General features: G+C 33.8%; 1 pseudogene; it reads left to right on the top strand.

The window, feature by feature from the left end:
- Positions 1-4,121, top strand: LOC112588038 (cytochrome P450 6A1-like; annotated as a pseudogene).
- The last annotated feature ends 3,183 nt before the right edge of the window (positions 4,122-7,304 follow it).

The raw sequence follows: 7,304 nt of genomic DNA, 5'->3' as shown, positions 1-7,304 counted from the left end.
ATGGAATTATTTTCTATCTGGAAACTTTTCTAAATTGTGTCAACCGTTCAGAGGCGGGATTCTGTAACTTCATAACGACAATGTCACTAGCATGATGCGTCATTGAGCATCTTTTCTGCCATATATTGTATTATACTTACTTAATACTTTCGCAACGATAATGTCGTTATCGTTAACGAGTTATAGAATCCTGCTACAGCAGAGAAAGTAGCAAAGGGAGTAGCGCAGTGAAAGCAGTTTAGTGAAAGAAATTTAGAGAAAGTAGTTTCGCAACTGTTGTAAGATCATTTGCTAAATGCTACCTAGCGGTCAATGCATTTCCTATACGTTTGCTGAGGCAATGCCATTTTTTCTAACACAACGACATATATACCTAGCCGAGCATTCATATAAATTCCGTGGAGAGAACGCGAAGGTCGACATGTAACGAAGAGAGAATACGATCTTTGTGTCTCTTCTCTTTTCAACAAATCAGTAACTGTAATTACTGCATGTGTGCTTTCAAGAGAAGTTGTCAGGAAATTTTGAGAGAGAGGTAAGAGTTGAAGAAATTTGTTAAATAAATGTAATTGTAGAAGATAGTATAAGACGAATAATTTAATTACTTCTTGTCACAGTGAAGAACAGGTATTTCGTTAAAATGGAGTCTGAATCGGATGCCGTGCGCAATGTGATTTCTTTATAAGGATCTAAACATTTTTTGTTGGACATTTTAGAAATGTTCTATGCGGCGGCATAATCGACGTATCCAACAAATGTGTCGTATATAGTAAAATATTATAGAGGATTCATACCGCGTTCAATATGCGACATATAGCATCGGATAACCAATAGATGAAAATTCATTTTTCGGAGACAAAAATTTTCTTAGGTAGAAACTCTAAAACCGAAATCTCTTATTGGACATTGAATGTAGCATACAATATGTCGGATGCAGCAACGTGCAGGTTGAATCCTCCGACAAACTGGATTAAATATGGGCGTTTTGCTTTCGAAAGAGTCGTTCCGTCATCGGCATTTAATTATAAAATTGATAAAATTGGAACGATGCTTTCAGTAGGAAAACGTCGGAAGTGGACCAAATCTAAAAAGTACGCTCCATAAGCGTAATAGCGTTGAGAGAAGTGCGACGGCGTGTGTTCGTTTGCAGCTGTTTATTGAGAAACGAAACGTAATGTAGCTATGATGTAACAGCGCGACAATTTTCGTGGCGATGGTAAAACAATGAAGAAAGTATGTTATATTTAACGTGAAATATATATTTTGCAGTTAATTCATCGTGAACAAATAACAATATATGTAGATGTACATATAATATACAGAGTGTTTCCCCGTTAAAAACTGTAGACTCTTATCTTCTCGATGCAATTTTTGTTTTTATAACAACTGAATACATTCGAAAATGACAGTTGATTAGTTTCAGCAATTTCCGATGGGACATCCTGTATCCTGAGAGAATGGGATACAATCATATGAATAAATGTATATATCTTTTATATATCTTTACTATATTTTAATAATTTACTATATTTTAATATTTTAATAAAGGACGTTAATTTTTATTAATTTCACGTCAGAGAGTAATTTTTACTTATATATAATATTATTTTTCTCCTCGATAAAGATAATTTCTAATCAACGAACAACAAAAGGACTGGTCTCCAAAGCAAGAATATGGAATCATTGGGAATATTATATGGCATCGTTGCCGTAATCCTCGCACTTTATTACTACTTTACATCAACCTTTGGCTTTTGGAAGTCACGTGGCATTCACGGTCCACAACCAATACCATTGTTCGGTAATGTTAAGGACGTTATGTTCGCTAGGAAGGCAATGTGTAATTATTTGATGGAAATATGTAACGTCTACAAAGATGAGCCTATGATTGGTATATTCGTTAGGCGGACTCCTGTCCTTATCGTAAAAGATCCAGATTTAATCAAGGATATTCTTATCAAAGATTTCTCAAATTTTCCCGAAAGAGGATTTACTACTCACGAAAGGGTAAGATCGCTGTCAGTTATGCAATATCCGATGTAAGTGTAACATCTATGGAGAATCGGTCTTTGTGGAAAATATGCGGAACATTGTATCGAACAGTGCACATTAGGTAATGGGAAATGTTACAACTCGTGAAATTTATGTTGGGTTTCTGGAAGAAAAATTGTATAATTAAACGCAATTGTGTATAAATAAACGCAATAATTTGTACGTGTGTAGAAAATAGTTAAATTTAATTCGAGACACTTGTTTCAGGCTGATCCGTTATCGCAACATCTAGTAGCTTTGGAGGAGAAAAGATGGAGACCCTTAAGGACAAAGTTGTCTCCTGTTTTTACATCGGGCAAGCTGAGGGAAATGTTCCTTCTAATATTGAAATGCTCCGAACACTTGGAAAGATATGTGGAAAAACTGGTGAGCAGGAGCGAGATCATAGAGTGTTGCGCATTAACGGCCAAATATACGACTGATGTTATTAGTAGCTGTGCTTTCGGTATCGATACGAATTCTCTGTCGGATGTGGAGAGCGAATTTCTCAAAATGGGAAGAGAAGTATTTGACCCGAAATGGTACAACTTGATACGACTGAAAATCAAGCAAAATGCACCACAGTTGTTTGATATTCTCGGTTATGTTTTACCACAAACGAAGGTAACGAAATTTTTTACACGCATTATCATGGAGAATATCGAGTACAGAGAAAGGAACAATATTATTAGATACGATTTCGTCGATGTGTTGCGCGAATTAAAAAGGCATCCAGACAAAATCGACATCGGTAAATATCGATTATTTAGATAATATGAAGAGAAAAAGATTGTATATGTTTATGTTTCTTATAGCACAAATTAAGATAATGTTACACGGAAAATTACAAGTACAAGTTGAGACAAGAGATAATAATATATGATAAAATAAATAAAATCGAATAAGCAAGGTGTTGTCACATCATGACTAAGTAATCTTTGTTGTTGATAATATGTACAAGACTTTTTAATTATTTAAACGATGAATTGAACGTTGAATTATTTGTAATAATGAATCGTTGACAAAAGAAACGGATTTATTAATTCAGTACAAATATATTTTAGAATTGACCGACAGTGTAATCGCCTCTCAAGCATTCATCTTTTTTCTCGCTGGTTTTGAAAGCTCATCGTCGGCCATGACCCATGCCCTTTACGAATTGGCGCAAAATCATAAAATACAGGATACACTACGCGAAGAAATTGAGCAAGAGTGTGCGAAAGATGAGGATGTTTTGACATACGACAATGTCAAGAAGATGAATTACTTGGATAAAGTTTTGAGAGGTATGTCGTTTGTGAAGGAAATTGAAAGAGGTGGTAAATGTTGTTATATTATTTGATACACGGTAGAGATGGCTGGTTCTTTGAGTCAAATATAAATTAGATTTAGTATAAATACATATATATTTCTAACTTGTGCACTTTTTTTCATTATTCAATGTACGTTAATGTGCGTAGAAACTTTGCGGAAATATCCACCGGCAACATTTCTGATGAGGCAGTCCACATCGAGTTATACCTTCGACAGTGTTAAAACTAATATACCCAAAGGTCAACCTGTATGGATACCGGTTTACGCGATTCAACGAGACCCAAATATCTATCCGAATCCAGATATTTTGATCCAGAGAGATTCAAGGGAGAAGTTATGCAAAACAGGAATACAATGTATTATCTTCCTTTTGGCAGCGGTCCGAGAAATTGCATCGGTGTGGTGGAGTAGATTTTTCTCAATACTATTTAGAGAAAAAGATAAAGCATTAGGTTGGCTCAGTTTCAAATGGTTTCAATGGCTGTTTACGGTTTGCAGGTTCTCGCTTCGCTGCGTATCAAATCAAAGTAGGACTTGTAAAGATATTGCGAAAGTATAGCATTGAAATATGTGAAAAAACTCAATTACCTTACGCGAATGATCCTAAAGCGTTTTTATTAACGCCAATGGGTGGAATATATTTGAAAATAAGAAAAATTAATTGAAAGTAAGATATTTATGATATACACGTTCTTTTTAAGGGTGCGCTGAAAATAAGGAAAGTTACTGCTGCTGGACATACAATAAACTGATCAATAAATACGTTTTTGAAAACAGTTTGCATGTCAAGTTCAATGCTAATGGAGTGTTACTGGCCGCGTTCAGCAAAAACAGCTGCTTACTAAGCGCTTAGTGATTATCGTTCCTGGTTCATTCCCCTGGATTCGTCAAAGATGTAAAAGAATACTCCAATCATAGATAATAATCACTAAGCGCTTAGTAAGCAGTTTTTTCTGCTGAATGTGGCCACTGTTACATTTTATAAATTTTTTTTGTTCGCATATGACGAATTGGGGATTAAAAAATGTGGTAGCGTGATTGCAAAGCGATCGTTTGGTGAGATGAGTTTTATTATGTCGTGTAAAAGTAAAACGAATAGAAATATTAATATGCGAACAAGTAATTACATTCTCCATTATGTATACATATTTGAAGCATATTCTTTGATATTGTATAGGATGTTCTACTAAATATATCTGTCTTATAATTTAATTTCAATCAGGTGAAACAAACTTAGTATACTTATTTTATATCTTGTAACGTAATAAATATTTTACAAAAAGTCTGATCACAGTTGTGTTTTAGATTTTTATTTCCCACCTGAATCTACTTATAGCTATAATATTAATATTTTAGTATATTGTAACGTTTTTATTTAACAATGAGCAATATTGCACATTTATAATACAATAGAAAAAGCGTACTTTGAAAATACCAATTCAAATTACAATCTATTTATTAACAATCTGATAATATGTAGTATACTGTATATGTCATATCTTTTACATTCAAAAATAATTTTCTATATATTTTGTCTATATATACCAACATTAATATGAAATGTAAAAAAGAAAAGAAAAAACAGGAAAGCAGTTGCGATTTTACAATCCAATGCAATAATCCAAAGAGAGGCAATTCATTTTCATTGTCTATCGCAAGCACCATATTTCTTTTATACTGAGTGTTGAAGATACATAGTTGCTTCTTTAATTACTACAGAGTCCTCAATACCAGAAGGTAAGAAGGTATTGGAAATCATTATAGTTATAGCAATCAGTCAGAATCTTTTCTTTGAAATGAAAAACTACGTCTCGTTGACAGCCCCGCTTAGACAAAAAACGAGCTGAGAGACTTAATAACTATTTTTTAGCGATTGTTAGTGGCAGCTTTTTCCGGACAGAATTATATATTTTTCCGACGGAGTCATAGCCTTAGCTACTTGCTTTATCACTGATCGATGCTTTCCTTCCATTCGCATTGACCATACATGAATAAGAGAACCAATATAATTCATGATTCTAGGATAATGAACCAGGATGTTGTGTTTGGGTTTCAATGCCTTGGAAAATAATTTACAATATAATTCATGATGTTCAGCAATCAGAGTTGCAAGATATGTGTCTAAATTTATGTCTACAAATGGAGCAATAACAATATTTAAAATTTGAACCAAACAGATGTATAACTGTCAAGCTTCTTCTACCTCAGGCACCAAGTCTCCGATCATGAGACCAAAATGTTGAACAAGAAATAACATTTTTTATTACACAGACATTTTCTTTCTTATTATATAGACATTTTTAGTTTTTTATTTAGGGTTTATTACTTATTTTTGATTATGAGTTTGGTTTTTTACATAGATTTAACATCATTTACATAGATTTAATGTTTCATTACATAGAAATATTGAGCGATATAGAACTTTTTAATATACAATGATCAACGGTTAAAATCTCCCGAATGTTACCTAGGAAGTATACTAAAATAACATCTTGAATAAATCTTAGCAAAGTGCCTGCGCAAGGTGAACATCTTACGTTATTATATGTATATACTAAATTCAGTCACAATCTAATTTGTCACAATCTAATTCTAATAATCTTAAACTTTGTATATAAGTCTAATAATTCGTAAGCTTAACGGAAATCTTATATGCATATATTTTTATTTATATCCAGTAAACACAAAGTATTATCGATGTAACAATGCCAACTAAATCATATAGTATGTTACATAACAATTGCATTGTTATATAACAAAGTAACAGTTACGTAACATATATGCAGCTGACATTATAACATCGATGATACCTTGTGTTTCCTGGGTATTCAAAACAGTTTATGTATTGTTTATATATTGTATTAATAAAAATACTTAAAGATGTTTTAGTTAATACAATGTATAATACAATGTATATTACAATGTTAATACAAAAATACAATTAATTTTAGTAATTATTACATATTTATTTATATATGTTATAATATTGGAAGGATTCGTGAAAACCAATTTTCTACTACCACTATACATAATAACAAATTGAACAAGTCATAAGCTGCGGCTTAATTACAGATGATACTTGCAAGGTAGAAATACATATTATAAACTTTAAGAAGAACGAATATCTGAAATTAAGAATAGAAAAAGGAGATAAAGTAAAACTTTAAGAAACCTTGCAAAACAAAAGTAAAGGCTGTATCTAATTTTGATTCTACTTTAGCTAATAAGTATATCCCAGAAATCGCATGTTCAAAATTCTAGCGATATATATTGAAACAAAAGGGCATGTTTTAAGTGTCCCTTTTGATTCAATTAGTAGACAGAATATTTATTACATACCTTTCCTTTTATTCCGACAATCAAATTAATAGTAAATTTTACAAATAATCGTAAAATTAACGAAACAAAATTATAAGAAGAGATAAATGGGTAATGTTTCGTATGGCACGTGCTGCCATGCGGAAAGCTGGCTGGCGAGCGCGTGGGACTCCGGCCGGCGCCCGCGTGTGGCGACTGGTACCGACCGCGGCCGCTACGTGGCACGCCTCACGATTTCGCTGCTCGCAGTCAGGATTCGGCTACCAGGGGATATAATCGGACGCGATGGGAAGCTTCGCGCCTTCGTTTGGCCTGACGCTGATTGCGATATCTGTTCGTTCGACTTTGTCTTCCGTGATATTACTACTCTGTCTCCCAATCCTCTCTAGGCTTTCCTAGAGCGATTTTTCTTATAATTTGTATTCGAACCACCGCTCTATAACACTCTGCTGAGTTGAAGGTGGCGCCGATACATCTGCTGGGTTTGAGGTTAATGGTTCGGATCTGGTGATACAAATTTCGTATCTACGGTCTTGTCGTGATCTGAGTAAGCGCGGGTTCGTCTATCATCCTTTAGGGTGTAAACACGATGCTACTTTTGACGCTGGGTTCTTTTGTCGCTAGCTGCTCGTTTTCCTAGA

This window comes from Harpegnathos saltator, unplaced genomic scaffold (assembly GCF_003227715.2).
Source record: "Harpegnathos saltator strain DR-91 unplaced genomic scaffold, Hsal_v8.6 scaffold13, whole genome shotgun sequence".
NCBI classification, from domain to species: domain Eukaryota; kingdom Metazoa; phylum Arthropoda; class Insecta; order Hymenoptera; family Formicidae; genus Harpegnathos; species Harpegnathos saltator.
This window is presented reverse-complemented; position numbering and strand designations above follow the sequence as displayed.